Source organism: Zingiber officinale, chromosome 1A (genome assembly GCF_018446385.1).
Source record: "Zingiber officinale cultivar Zhangliang chromosome 1A, Zo_v1.1, whole genome shotgun sequence".
NCBI classification, from domain to species: Eukaryota; Viridiplantae; Streptophyta; class Magnoliopsida; order Zingiberales; family Zingiberaceae; genus Zingiber; species Zingiber officinale.
In genome coordinates, this window is record NC_055987.1 from 58,308,944 (window position 1) to 58,325,495 (window position 16,552).

The following is a 16,552-nucleotide window of genomic DNA, read 5'->3' on the forward strand; positions in this document are numbered from 1 at the left end:
GGAGGCTAGTACGGTTTGTCACAGACTCAAGCCTCTTGGCCATACAGGAGTCGTGGTGTCTGGAGAGGTAGTGGGGGTGACATGTGGCATGCATGCACATTTGCATATGATGTGCGGTGCATCTGTGGAGTTATATCTGCATACATATCTATTAGATACTAGTTGTATGTGATTGTGATATGTTGCACTTGTTTGAGATATGATTGTTACATATGGTTGTCATGCTTCATACATGTCATTTATTATACATGTATAAGCTGTCGTATATATTGCACAGGTGTTACGAGCAGATCTGTTATTGAACCGATGAGTTTACTAATCATTGTACCATGTGTCGATTCTAGATTGGGTATGTATTTATCATTATTTCAGTTGTGATTTGTGTAGTTGGTATGTCAGTTATGATTATGTATGGTTATTATGTTGGTTATGTTAGATGGATTGATTATGTTAGTATGATCATGTTCTTTATTCCCTACTAAGACTGTATACTTTGATCTTCATGTTTATTTTATGTAAATCATGCACTATCTTGTCTATTACCCGCTGAGTGACCTACACTCACCACCCCGTTTGTATCTTTATGTTTTCAAGTAGAAGATAGATGATTGTTGTAAAATACGACACCCAAATAATAATAAAATAATAAAGTTATATGAGGAATAACCTTAACGGAGTTTTTAGGAATTTTTAGAAATTTTTCAGGAATTAATTGGAGCTCGTATGACGATTTTGCGGGGATGAATAAGTAGGCTTGGGAAAAACCTGTTTAAAATACCCAATTAAGGTAGGAGTTGATAAGGAAATAACTTTGGCTTTAATAGAATTAAACTCAAGTTTTCTAATTTGATTAAAGTTTCCTTTTATCTCTTCCCTTTTCTTTCTTTTTCCCTATTTCTCTACCCAAGCCCTATTTCTTCCCTAGTCGAACCTTCCTCTCCTCATCTCATCGTCGACCGATCTCCTCTTCCCTCCCGAGCCACTGCCGCCGAGCTCTTCATTTTCCCTTGCCTTGTCTTCTCTCTCGCGACACCAGACGCCACTGCTGACTCTCGAGCAACGCCGACTTTCCCTTCCTCTTCTCATGTCGCCCCTAGTCACCACAGCCGACAGTGGTTGCCAGCCACCGAGCGCCACCTGATCGCCCGTCACCAACCGAGCGCCACTTGACCTTCCCTCATTCGCGGGCACCCAGAACGTCAAGCATCCGAGCATGCCCTAGATTTCCACCAAACGAGCCGACGCCGGTTGCTGATAACCAGGTTCTGCTGAGCCACCTATTTTCCCTAGCCTTGGTTGGACGCCACTGGTTCAGCCTCACAACTTTTAGCACAGTAGGAGCAGTGGCCACCTCCCATAGCCTAGCTTCTTCCACTGAGTTTTGCTCTGCCAATCCCTACAGCCATTCACTATGGATCCGTTGTTGAGGTAGGATAGGGTAAGATATTTTGTTTTGGGTTCTATAGCTGTGGAGATTTGGGTTCCGGTGTTGATATGAGATGTTATGCTAACTGGGGGATGGCTGTCTCTGGTTTGGTAGGCACCAACTTCATCTAACTCCAGCCCTACCTTACGGCAGCAACCTTCTCCGACAAGCAATTTTTGGTAGTTGCTCATCAGTGTCGTGAGCTGTATCAGTCTTTGCTAGATCAGCAACCAGCTGTAGGAAGAGAAGCCGAAGGTAATTAATACTTAACCTAAGCTTTGTTGTCCTGTGTTAGCATTGATTTGGAGTTAGAATGCGGTTATGATATGTTGATTGGGTTGGCTATTAATAGGATGTCGAGAGGATAGTTTCCTTACAAGGGATTTCCAAAAGTTAACTTGAACCCATTCAATTACTACTTTAGGGGAAAGTTCATGATTGGTAACCTTAACCTAGGAAGTTTATGGTATGACTATGGTTAATTGAGGATTTAATTTAATCTAACCACTTTGATGAATTAATCCATAATCATGTTCGACGAGAGTTGATCTAATTAGGTGGGGAGTTAATTTAGCTATTTACTTTGTATGTAATTAGCTAAATATATTATGTGATTTGCAGGATCTTGATTCGAGGCGAGCACCTCAATGTGGGATTTGTTTCGATATGATCTTCGTTTTTAAGGCGGGTACTTCTGACTTATCTCTTTGATACAGTCATTTTAGATATGCATAATAGTATATAGCTAGTAGCAATGATTATGTTTGTATTTGCTTGGGTATGTCACTATTTGGTTCTTGTGGTATGCCTATATTCGTATCTGTTATACATTCATGCTTATATCATCTTGATTGTTGCCATGTGTATTCCTGTTCTTAGAAATAGTGATATACATTGACCTACTGTGTAGTAGACTCGTTATTTGTCATATCCAATTTGTGTACTTAGAGTTATGATTCCTAGATCATTATATGATTTATTTCCTTTTTGGTGCATTTTATATGGAGGTGTATACTATCAGTATCTACATGTTTAGTGTCATGCACCATCTTGCATGATTGCATGTTGTGCGATTGTCGGCTCCATAATTATTGAGCACATCGCCAGTTACATGGATCTGCGCACACAACCACTCATGGGTTAGTGGTATATCAGGCAAGGTGTATTGCAGTAGGTTGCTCTGTCAAGGGCTCCGTTGGCCCGCTCATGAGTAGTAGTGATGCAATGTGGTAGCAGGACAGGGATCCCTCCTTTGGACCGTCTTAGGGAGATGAGAGCATTGAGCTCCCCCACTTATGATTTGGGGTAGGAGGATAGGTGTACTCTGACTGCATCTTGTCCACTCAGTCACTCAGGAGTAGTGATGACAGAGTGCACAATTGTCATAACCCTACCCACTCGGTCTCACTATCGTGTGTGAGATGACTGACTGAAGTCAGGGGTGACCATGTCATTTTTGCATCATATACATGGATTGCATTTATTGTTTGTTCTTGCTGGATTATGTATGTTGCATTTTGGTGGTTGCATATGATTGACATGCATACAGGTGACATTTTGTATCTGGTCTAATGACCCTTGTTTCCGGATAGAAGGTTCTGGTGAGTACAGTTTCTTCAGCCCTTTTCAATCTGCATTTCCTTCTTTTGTTCAGAAAACAGTACCGCATGATTATTACTGTAAGGTATAACTTAGTATACATGTTTATCCGGTATCCGCTAAGTTGTTGAACTCACACCGTTGATATATTTTTATTTCAGATATCAGGTAGAGGTATGTGGAGTCACATGGAGTTGTTGGTTAGTCCTAGGAAGATCGTACCGGTTCCACTGTACAAAAATTTATACAAGTGTCGAACCTTTCCTTAATAACCTATTGTGTTATTTAGAAGTTAAATTAGGAATCGCAAACGGAACTTAACATTATTGATTCCAAATTTAACTTATCTGTTCTTAATAGTTTAGACTTGGATCGCAAGCCGAACTTAACACTATTGATCCAAATCCACCTATGTTATAAATTCAATTAAATATTAATTTCCAAAATTGACTTCCAGGCTAAACATGACGAGGCACAAGGTCTTCTTGGATATGGGAGCAACCACCACTTCCTAGACAAAGCCTTTTAAGGAAAGCTAATATTTAATTTCCTTATATAACTCTAGGTTTAACCAAAAGGAACAATCAAATCACAAATTCGAAAAATAAAAACACAAATTCGAATAGCAAATCTGAAAAAACTAGAATCTAATGTCTCTTGTATTTGGAATTCTAACAAAGAAAAATAACTAGCATGATGCGGAAGAAAATTACTAGTTATACCTTTTCTTTGCAAGCTAATGACCTTAAGATCTTCTGCCGTATTCCTCGCCTCGCCTTGGACGTCGTGTGGGCGACGATCCTCCAAGATGAACACCACCCAAAAGAGCTTCTCCTCCTTCTAGTATTCGGCCACCACCACTAAAGAGAAAAAGAGAGTAAAGGGAGAAGATAGGGAGAGAGAGGGTTGGCCACTTGAGGATCACCAAGCAAGAGAATAAGAGTTGTTATGTCATGAGGCCTCTCCTCCCCTTCTTTTATATTACTTGCCCAAGGCAAATAAGGAAAGACTTTTTACAAAAATTAAAATCTTCCTCTTATTTTTCCTTTTCCCTTTTTATTTTTCATTTTCTTTCCTCTTGATTGAATCAATCACCAAATCAATGATTGGATGATTAATTGATTGACCGACCCCTTGCTTGGGCACCAAGCAAGGGTGGCCGACCCCTTAAAGAGGAAGAAAAATATTTTTTATAAAATTTTACAAGCTCTCTTTCTAAAAGTGGATGTTAAAAAAGGAAATTTTTGAAGAGAAGTTTTAAAAATTAAAACCATGTTTTAAAATTTAAAACTTCTCTTCAAAAGTTTTCTTTTTTTAACATGCTTACAAAAATAGAAAATTTTAAATTTTAAATTCTCTTCCTTTTTTCTAAAACCATGAAGATGGTTAAAAAAGGAAAGTTTTAAAACTTTTAAAACTCTCTATTAAACCATGTGGCCTAATTCAAATAAGGAAAGTTTCTAAAATTAAAATCTTACTTAAAACTTGTAGTTTTCTACAAAAAGAAGATTTTAAAAATTCAAAACACTCCTCTTATTTGAATTAATTATGGTCGGCCCCTACTTGCTTGATCACCAAGCAAGAGGGTCGGCCCTCTTAAAGAGATGGTGGTCGGCCATTACTTGGTCACCAAGCAATGGGCCGACCTTCTTCTTGGACACCAAAAAGGGCTTTTATTTGGATGGACTTGAGGCACTAATGAGGCTACGACAGGGACCTAGAGGAGAAATTAGTTTTGGTTTTCCGATGAGCTTGAATATCTCATGTTCACCCCGAACACACAACTCAAGTTCATCAACAATAACTCATTCCACTAGAGAGTTATTGTTACACTACCGCACCAATCCCAAATTACATTTATGGGCTCCTTCTTATCATGAGTGTGTTAGTCTCCCTGTGTTTAAGATAACGAATGTCCACTAATTAAGTAAGTTACTGACAACTCATTTAATTAATATCTAAGTCCAAGAGTAGTACCACTTAATCTCATTGTCATGTCGGAGTAAGTCCACCTGCAGGGTTTAACATGACAATCCTTATGAGCTCCTCTTGGGGACATTCTCAACCTAGATTACTAGGACACAGTTTCCTTCTATAATCAACAACACACACTATAAGTAATATCATTTCCCAACTTATCGGACCTATTGATTTATCAAACTAAATCTCACTCTTTGATAAGTTAAAGAAATAGATACTAAATATATATGCTTGTTATTATATTAGGATTAAGAGTACACACTTCCATAATAACTAAGGTCTAGTTCTTTTATTAAGTCAGTATAAAAAGAACTTACATAAAATGGTCATACTCAATACACTTAGAGTGTACTAGTGTAATTTATTAGTCAAGATAAACTAATATTTAATTACACTACAACTTTACCAATGGTTTGTTCCTTTCCATCTTAGTCGTGAGCAACTGTTTATAATTTATAAAGAGCTGATAACATGATCTTCTGTGTGTGACACCACACACCATGTTATCTATTTTATAAATTAATTGAACAACTATATTTAACAAATAAATATAGACATTTGACCAATGTAATTCTTTTATTTCAAAAATAAATGTTTACAAAAGCTAGACTTTTAGTATACACTCTAACAGGAGTATCCTGTCTGTCGGTTTCCACGTCACATCAGAATACTATTATCGTTTTCATTTGTGTTTTATTTATTTTATGTATTAAGTGTACTTAGCATTGTATATTCCGGTTTTGTTTCTGGAGTGTTATTATGTGGTATTTTGTGTTTTTTGTTGTGTTGTGTAAGCCTAGTCGGCTAACAGTCTTGTTTTTGGTTTGTAATGGTGTTTGGTTTTACTACAGCCAAGTGGGATTTTATATATATATATATATATATATATATATATATATATATATATATATATATATATATATATATATATATATATATAAACTGCGTGGTTGTGATATTTTGATCCAGCCGAGTGGGCTGAGTATATAACTGCATGACTGTCTATATTTTCTAGCCGTGTGTGGTTGATGTATACTTGTGGTTGTATGTATGCTTCAGATTGTCACCGGTACAGGGGAGATGCTGTCAGATTTTTGTCTGGCAGGGACTCCTCTAGGGCGTGACAATTGTGGAGTCGCTTGGAATATCCTGTCTGCCGATCATACATTACATCAGAAGATGATTTTACCTCGCTTTTGTTTATCTTATATATATATTCGTTATTGTATTGGCGTTGTATTGGTGTTTAGTCATGTGACTATTTTATCATTTTTGGTGTTGTATTTGTGTTTAAGCCGTGCCGACATGCACTGTATCTATTTGGTTTATGTGGGCTTTTCTTTCATTTTTCGTTGTATTTTTAGTGCAGTCGTGTAAGCTGTTTAATATATATAACTGCGTGGTTGTGATTATTTTGTTCTAGCCGAGTGGGTTGAGTATATAACTGCATGGTTGTGTATATTCCAGCCGTGTGAGCTTATGTATATAGTTTGTGTATGTATTTATGATTCATATTGTCATAGTTACAGGGGAGGTGCTGTCCGTTTGCCGGGCAGGGACTCTTCTTGGGTGTGACAGACTCACAATAACCTAGAAGTTTATCCAAAGAATGTATGTTTGTTGAACTCAAAGCTAAACCTAAATCTATCCAAAAGATTAAACCAAACCTTTAAATTGAACTTATCTCATCTCACAAAAATTATAATATTCCCTAATTGAAAATATAGATTGGGTGAGATGACTAAGAATTTTGAAATTAAAATTAACATTAAATTAAATTAAAATTAAATAAACTAAATCAAATTAAATTTAGCTTAAAATTAAGTTAAAAATTAAATTTCAAATTATTTTAAAATTTATTTTAAAAATTAGTTTAACTTAAAAATTATTTTAACTTAAAAATTATTTTAACTTAAAAATTATCTTCAAAAATATTTTAAATTATTTTAACTTAAAAATTATTTTAACTTAAAAAATTATCTTCGAAATTATTTTAACTTAAAAATTATTATAAAATTTATTTTACCTTAAAAATTGTTTTAAAGAATTATTTATTAAAAATTATTGTAAAAATTAGTTTAACTTAAAATTATTATAAAAATTATTTAAACTTAAAAATTGTTTTAAAGAATTATTGTAAAAATTATTTTAACTTAAGAATTATTGTAAAAATTATTTTAGCTTCAAAATTATTTTAACTTAAGAATTATTGTAAAAATTATTTTACCTTAAAAATTATTTTAAAAAATTATTTCTTAAAAATTATTATAAAAATTATTTTAACTTAAAAATTATTTTAAACATTATTTTAACTTATAAATTATCTTCAAAATTATTTTAAATTATTTAACTTAAAAATTAATTTAACTTAAAAATTAAGTTAACTTAAAAATCTTTGAAAAAATGAAATTTAAATTCAAATTAAAACTCTAATTAATCTTAACTCCTACTTGTTGTAGGAAATCAAGTGAATCTTAGATAGTGGTTACTCCAAACATATGACTGGGGATCACACTAAATTCACTCAACTAACCTACAAAAGCTTAGAAACAATTGCCTTTGGGAACAACGATAAACTCAAGATAATTGAGATAGACAATATTGAACTTAAAACTGATTTTACTATTACGAAAGTATTACTCATTGATAATTTCAAGTACAACTTTCTTAGCATTAGTTAATTGTGTGACTCTGGATATAAGGTTAGGTTCCTATCTTCTGAATGCTTAATCACGCACTTAAATAATCCTATCATAAGTCTAAAAGGATTTAGAAAAGATAATATCTATGCAATTAACCTAACCATTTCTTCACTTAAGTGTTACTTAACACAAAAAGAAGAAACTTGGTTATGGCATAGAAGAATGTCACACATAAACTTCAGAAATATAAGAAAATTAAATGGATTAGTTAGAGGATTACCAAAATTACCAAACTTAGACTCAACAATCTATAATGTTTGTCAACAAGAAAAACAAACAAAATCTACTCGCAAACCAACTAATCAACTTCAAACAAATTCAATATTAGAACTATTACACTTAGACTTATTTGATTCCCATGGGTCAAATCAATAAATGGAAGCTTATATTGTCTAGTAATAATAGATGACTATTCTAGATTCACTTGGGTAAAATTCTTAAGAAATAAAGATGAAACATTTGAACTTTTTACTAATTTTTACAAACAAGTTGAAAATGAAAAAGACCTAAAAATTAAAAGAATTAGAATTGATAATGGAGGTGAATTTAAAAATCACAACTTTAACCAATTTTATCTTGAAAATGGTTACCATCATGAATTTTCATGTCCTAAAATACCTCGACAAAATGGAATCGTAGAATGAAAAAATAGAATTCTACTTGAATCCTCTAGAACAATGCTAAGTGAATATAACTTGTCAAAATACTTTTGGACAGAAGTTGTTAGTACAACCTGTTATGTACAAAACCGTACTACAATCAATAACACCTTATTTGAAGTATATTATAATAAATAACCTAACATTAAATATTTTAAAGTATTTGGATACCCAGCCTATGTACTAAATACAAGAGAACACTTAGGAAAATTTATCTCAAAAATAGAAAATGGGATATTTGTAGGATACTCTTTAAATAGTAGAGGTTATAGAATATATAATAAAGTCATACTGAGAATTGAAGAAACCTCAAATGTGAAATTTGAAGAGTCAAACCAAAACTTAGAACAAACCCAAATCCAACCAATTGATTTTGTTCAAGGTAAAACTAGCCAAGGGAGAACAAATGAAAATCTAATTCATGAAGAAGAAGATCAACTTCAAGGGAATGAACCTCCTAGAACCATAAGAGTCAACCCAAATCACTCAATTGACCAAATAATTGGTGATCCTGACCTAAGGGTTCAAACCAGGTCATCCTTTAGAATCCGAAGTCAAATATCCCTAATCTCAAAACTTAAACCCAAAACTATAGCTTGATGTCTAGTATGTCAACAAGTGAAGGTTGAACATCAGAGACTAGCTGGATTATTCCAGTAGATTTTGATACTAGGATGGAAATGAGAGCTTGTTATGATAGACTTTGTTGTGGGATTACCAGGACACAAAGAGGATAGGATGCGATTTGGGTAATCATTGATTGGTTGATTAAATTTGCTCACTTTCAATCGATCCATAGGATGGATTCTTTGGATCGATTAGCAGGGTTATACTGTAAAGAGATTACTAGACCTCATGGTATATCTCTAGGTATCATATCGGATGGAGACTCACAATTTACATCACGATTTTGGTAGGTTTTACAGCAGACTATAAGTATAAAGCTCTGTTTTAATATAGTTTTCTACCCTCAAATTGATGGGCAGTCTAAGTGCACTATATAGATGTTAGAGGATATGCTGATGGCATGTGTTATGAATTTAGGAGGTAGTTGATTTACCCTTAGTTAGCTAGACAATAGTGTAGGCGCAGCAGACGAAGCACGGTAAGCTCATAACCTACAAAGTTATCACTATCTACTTAGAAGTGAATCTTTTTATAATTTTATAAGAAAATCCTAATCCCTCTCAGTTGGAGATTTGTACATGTTATTAGGATAGAGTAGTCTTTGAGGGTACTGCTTAGTTGTTATCCTTAGATGAGGACCCCTGAGTTAATCGGTAAATTTAGGGACTAAATTTTTATTAGTGGGGGGAGAATGTCAAATACGGTAATTAAATAATAAGTACTATTTGAGAAATAACCTTATTGGATTTTTTTTAAAAAAAAATAAAAAAATGAGATTTAAATGGATGTCGTAAGATATGTTTTAAGGGGATAGATCTATGGGCTAGGTGAAAGCCTATTTGAATTACCCAATTAAGATGGGAGTTGATTGATTTGATTAACCAAAGGTTAGGATTAATCAAAACTAAGTATATAATATAAATACCTAATTTCCCCTTCTGCTATTCATTCTGATTCCTTCTCTTCCTCATCTTCCCCGATCTCTTTTCCCTCTCCCTCTCACGACATTGCGCCGCCCCAACTTGTGGGACGCCAACATGGTCATTGCCAGTGCCCTAGCTTTGCCACTACTGATCACTACCTCGCGAGTGCCTTCTTCTAACCTGACTTGTTGCCGATGCCAAACATCGGCTGGCGACATGCCCCAATGCCGGCACGGATCCATCATCTTCGACTCGAGTGGTGCCCTAGCTCTGATCGACGTAGCCGAGCCCTAACCTCTTGGACTCCTCAAGATCCTTGTCAGCTGCCACCCCTGCGTGTGAGCCAGCACCTCTTCTTCGTCGAATTCTGGACTAGAGAGGATACGGTCTTCCACTCTTCACTGGCTGTCGGTGTCGATCTTCTATCTCTTTTGATCGTCATTAGCAAGATACTCGTGATCAACCTTGCAACCATCCCTCTTACTCGCGATCCCTGAGCAGCAGTGACTATTGCCATAGCGAGGTTGTCACCCGATTTCTCCTCCCTTCTCATCTTTAGCCATCGTCGTGAGCTGCTGTGAGGACAGTGGACATTCCTGGTTGAATGGTAACAAATCCCTTAGCCTAAGCTTTGTTGACCTATGTTAGATCTAATTATAAGTTGGAATTAGGTTGTGGATTAAGAATTTGGTCTAATACTTGAATGTGAATGTGTTGATTGTAATTTAGGTTGCCGATTTGGGAGATTAGCACTTTAACCTAGCTCTAGCTACCAATTTTCGACGGCAAACATCTTCAACCATGGGTCAATAGCTATGCAATCGGATTTGGGTAAGTTGTGGAGGTAATTTCGTATATGAACTAGATTTTATTCTAGTTGTGGAATGGTTAGGGGTGTCCTAATTCTATTTAGTTGTGATCTGTTGCTTGAGTAGATTTGGGTTTGTGATTGATTATTATGTGGATCAATTATTATTGAGATCAATATTTTTGGTTGAATGGAGGATTGATTTATTGCTGGAATTGGGTGAGTTTTGAGTTGATTGTGCTTGAAATAAATCCTATGTGGCGGGTAGAATAGTTAGAAGTATTTAATCTAGGTGATAGCGGAGTGTGATTAGTTTGTATTGAGTTGATTAATCTATAATTTGTTGATAAACTTGGATTGATTAGTAGATTGGTTGATTTAGATGTGTACGTGACCATTATCAGAATCATTAGATTGATATTGTGATTAGTGGTGATGGGTTCGATTTATACAATTTCTTGTTGACAGTATTGAATGAATTGTAATTAAGGATTCGTGGATTGGATTATTTGAGGTAAACCAACGATTAGGGTTGACTAATAATTATTGCAATGGTGGGTTACCTTATCGGTTTTAGGAACTAGGTTTAGCTAGTTTATATATAACGTGATTAGCTAAACTATACATCATGTGATTTTCAAGACTGTGATTCGAGACAGACATCTCAACGTGGGATTACTTAGCACAATCAATAGATAAAGGCTGATATTTCTTACCTTGATTATTTAGTTCTTTGACCTTAGTGCATGAGCTATATTTGGATAGTAACTGTATTTACCTTGACTCCACTCATATTTTTCCTGAGCTTGATACTTACCTGCTTGATTTTTGAAATGATTGGATTCATGTCTATACAATCTCTCATTTCCATCTATAATATTTAGTAGATACTAGATACCATGTTTGCCTACACTGATTGTTGTTTATTCATGAACCTTATTGAGCATACTGGTTTTATAGTAGCATAGTTGATTACTATTTATATATGTGATGGTTGTTGCATTTTGCTCATTATATTATTGCATGCATACTGATGACTGTCTACCTTGTAGTCAAGAGAGTTGTTGGTCAGCTCCGCACACTCGACCACTCATGGGTAGTGGTAGCTGGAGGAGATGTCGCTTGTCCTGTCATACTCCCACTCAATCACTCATGGGTAGTGGTGGCTGGAGATGCGAATAGCAGGGACCCCATGCTATGTAGCTATTCGGCTACTACACAAACTATCCACTCGGTCACTTGAGAATAGTGGTGGCGGGAGTATTGTATAGCTGTCATTGTTCCGACCTCTCGACCATACAGGGGTTGTGGTGCAGAGAGGTCGGCGGGATGACCATCTGTGCATACACTTTCGTATTATGCTTTCTTATGCTATTATTTTTATTGTATCCATATAGCTGTGATATGTTCATATATGATTGAGATATATACCTATTGCATGTACTTTGACACTAGTTTACTTATTGGTAGTATGTATATACCTCACATGTTATCCTTGTCATTATGAGCAGTACTATTATAGATCCTTACTACACATGACTTTCTATTATTAGCTTAGTATATGGATTCAAGTATGGACATCTATTATGATATCATTGTAGTACATGATACTCTTCCCTATGAGATTGTATGCATTTGGTTCTCTAGATATTTATTATGCTCATGTACTATCTGTCTATTACCCACTGAGTCTCAGCACTCACCACCCCTTGAATTGATTTTTCTTTCGCTAGGGAATAGGTAGATGGTACAAGGACACTTGGAGGATTCTGACTATCGGTTCCACGTCACATCCGAGGATGGTTTTCTGGTTTTGCTCTCTGCTTTATTTGTGTTTTGAAATTCGTAAACTTGGTATTGTAATAACTAGATGTGGACTTGGAGTTTTCCCTTGTGGTATCTTGTATTTAATTTGTTGATGTTGTGTGAAGTCGGGCCGGCTCGCAGTTAGTTGTTTTGTGATTTTTCGATCGTTATTTTGTGTCTTCCGCTATGTTTTGTTACAGTCGTGTGGGCTACTTATTATACAATTGCATGGTTCTATGTTTTTTGTTTCAGCCGTGTGGGCTATGTATATAACTGCGTGGTTGTGTGTGTTCCAGCTGTGTGAGTTGTTCTTAATAGTTTGTAAGTAGCCTTGTGACATTGTATGCATGTTTCATTTGTCATTGCTACAGGAGAGGTGTTGTCTAATTTTTGTTTGACAACCTTACTCTCGAGACGTGACAACTATTTCTACTTTATTAATATTGTGTTAACTCTGTTTTGTAGGATAAATCTATTTTTATTGTCTGGTTTAACTCCTTTTTGTAGGAATTCAAAGGCTGAAAAAAGCAGAATCCGAGCGCTTGGAAGGGATCTAGGTGCCTAAAGTCCGGGCGCCTGGAGCTGGTATGGGCGCCTGGACCAGTGTCGCCCAGGCGGATGCCATAGGCACCCGAGTAGCTTTCTTACTCTTCTCACAACTTCTCACTCTTGCTTTCTTACTTTCTTTTCTTTCACAATAATTCTCTCGATTTCAATTCACCTAGATAATCTACTTTGCATTTGGATTGGTACTCGATTCCACGGCCCTAGAGGATGATATTTTATTATTTGACAATGATCGTGCACTTGCAAAAATCACACATCAACATCTCAGGAACCAAAATTTCCTAGCAATGTAAACTCTAAAGCCACCTGACAAGAGATGCATTCTACAGGTTAATTGTGAAGGATGACACATAGAGTAAGCTTCGAAAGCTTGGTGTATACGAGCGAATAAAGGCCTAACACGAGATGAACTCAACAAGATTTGAAATCTAAAAGCGACGTGAGTTGTGACAGATTATTAATAATTATAATTTGGGGTTCTCCCTTCTGAAAAACATAATCAAGAATGATGTGGAAGGTTAAGTAGGGGCTTAAACTACCTAGTGGGTTGTAGGAAACCTTTGACCATGGGCGAACTGGTTTCAAGTTGTAGTCAACAGTTAAGTTCAATACTATAACTTTGAGTTGGCTTTCAAGGGTGTAACCAAGTGAAGCTGGAACATCCCAGAAGAGTTAATCGATTCGAGCTTTCAATCGATTCAAAGTCAACTAAATGCATGGGTTCAAGTTATAATATTTTTATTTGAACTCCAATCAACAAACATATTTTTCATTCAACTACATAGAGAATTATCCTACTCGAGCCTATATCGGCCTGAGCAATTGACCAGAGCAATTTCCAGACAATTGACAATGGGTAAAATAGAATTGTTAGAACATTGTGGTAAAAGGTGAATACGTTCGTCCCCAGTGTCCTTGTCAGTCCGTCTCAGGATCAACACGGAAGAGGTAAATCACGGATGACTACTAACCTTTGGAATAATGACTAGCACATAAGAGAAATATTTATCTCGACTTTATCAAGATTCGAACTCCATACCTCATTGTTAGAACATGTTCTATGTAAACATTGCAAATTGTTTGGGTTTTTTGGCTATGATAAAATGCTCAAGTTGGGCTTGCGATTACAAAGTGAAACTTTTCTCTATAAGCTCTTGGTAATCCTCTTCTATATTTATTTGATTGTTTGGTTTCATGGGAAGAAATATGAGGCATAGTTTGTCTCTAATGAAAGGACATTTATAGTGCATTGTAGTCATAATTCACTTAACGAATTATTAGGCCGTAAAGTAAGAGTACCAGAACTTTCAATCATATAAAATCATATTAGTATTGTCTTTGGATGCGGATATTGATTAAGGGAAGAGGAGTAATTAAGGGAAGGGGGAGGGGTATTTTGGCCATTTTACTATAGCAATCCTTCTTAGGGCACCGTAGACAGTGAAAAGAGGGGTCTTCGTTTTTGAGAGGGTGCCGCCGGTTCCTCACAGGAGCTCTCGTCTTCGTTCTTCTCTCTGCCGCCACGACGAACCGAGGGGAGAGAGTTTCTTCTTCGTATCTCGCCGCCACCGTCGCCCACCTGCCCCTACACACCCACACAGGCGAACGCCCCCGACGTCACCTTCGTCGCCTTCCTTCCTCTTCTCCTCTCACGTTCATTGCCGACGTCGTCGCCGCTAGGAAGAGAGGAGGGGGGAGCTCCTTCTTCGTCCCTTGCCACCACCAGTAAGGGGCGACTGCCTTTGAGGCCGCGTTTCCTTCTTCGACGCCACTGCCACCTCTTTCAGACGACCCACGACAACGACCAAGGAGCGAGGTCGTCGGACCCTCCTTCCTCTTCTCCTTCCACGCCATCAGCCCCCTCTTCCCTCACCTGAGACGCGTAGCAGCCCAGGTGTTGCGCCTTTACTGCCTCAGCTGTCGTTGCAACCTCACCGGCCAGCAGCTTAGCCGGTCGTCAACCCTTTCCCACCATGCACACTGCCTTTCCCTCTACCGGGCAACATCAGTGCCAGCCAAGGAGGCATCGCCTCCCCTTACACCGACAGCCTGGACCTACACCCTCGCCGCCGGCTTCGCTGGCATCCCTTCTCTTGTCGCAGCCCCCCTCACTAGCAGCCGCTACATACTGGCAATCCACGTGCTGATTCCAACCCCGATTTAGCTTTGTATGGTTGTTGTATTTCGTCCTGTGCGCCATTGTTACTATCCGGCTTCGTACCGTTGTGTTTCGACCATCGAGTCGTTGTGATGTTCCAGCATCGTGCCAATGCGGTGTTATAGCCTTCACGTTGTTATTCATTCTCGGCCTGCGTGTCAATCTCATATCCTGGTCTGCATGCCAATCTCATATCCTGGCATGTGTGTCGATCTCTTATCCCGTCCTGCGTGTCAAGGTCACATCTAATTTCGTGCCATTGCGCCTAGCTCCGTGTCGTCAGATCCAGCTCCTTGTCTAGGGCATTCGTTTACTCTTCCGGGTCACAACAGCTCGAGCAACGTCCCATCCGAGGGTGGCCCCTGGGCCAGGGTACGTTTTTTGTACTCACCCTTTATTTATCTCATTATTATATTATTATTAGCCTGTGACTAATATATTCCTTGGATTTGCCTCGAGCCTCGGGGTACCAGGGACCGAGGCAACCCAATCGCTGGCTGTAGGTAGCGTTGATTAGAGGATTTTTTACGACTTAGTCAACACAGAAGTCATCTCAGCACACCCCCCCTGGGACGTCACGATTCGGTCAAAATTCCTATTAGAGTGTATACTAAAAGCCTAGCTTTTTGTAAATATTTATTTTAAAATAAAGAATCACATTAGTCAAATGTCTACATTTATATGCTAAGTGTAGTTGTTCAATTAATTTATATTGTAGATAACATGGTGTGTGGTGTCACACGCAGAAGATCATGTTATCAGTTCCTTATAAGTTATAAAAAATACCTCACGACTAAGATGGAAAGGAACAAACCATTGGAATAGTCGTAGTATAATTTGGTATTAGTTTATCTTGACTATAAAATTACACTAGTACACTCTGAGTGTATTGAGCATGACCATTTGACGTAGTTTCTTTTTTATACTGACTATATAAAAGAACAATACCTCTGTTATTATGGAAGTGTGTACTCTTAATCATGATATGATAACAAACACATATACTTAATATTTATTTCTTTAATTTATCAAAGGGTGTGATTTAGCTCGTTAAATCAATATGCCCGATAAGTTGGGAAATGATATTATTTATATGGTGTATTATTGATTATAGAATGAAACTATGTCCTAGTAATCTAGGTTGATGATGTCCCCTTGAGGAACTCATAAGGATTGTCATGTAAACCCTGCAGGTGCACTTAGTCCGACATGACGATAAGGTTGAGTGGTACTATTCTTGGAGCTAGATATTAATTGAGTTGTCAGTAACTCATTTAATTAGTGGGCATTCAATATC

At 36.9% G+C, this 16,552-nt stretch overlaps 1 long non-coding RNA gene across 1 annotated transcript; it reads left to right on the top strand.

The window, feature by feature from the left end:
- The first annotated feature begins 874 nt into the window (after positions 1-874).
- Positions 875-2,116, top strand: LOC122025296. The gene is made up of 3 exons (XR_006123656.1): positions 875-1,428; positions 1,541-1,681; positions 2,048-2,116. It is a non-coding gene; the product is annotated as an uncharacterized LOC122025296 (long non-coding RNA).
- Positions 2,117-16,552: the final 14,436 nt, after the last annotated feature.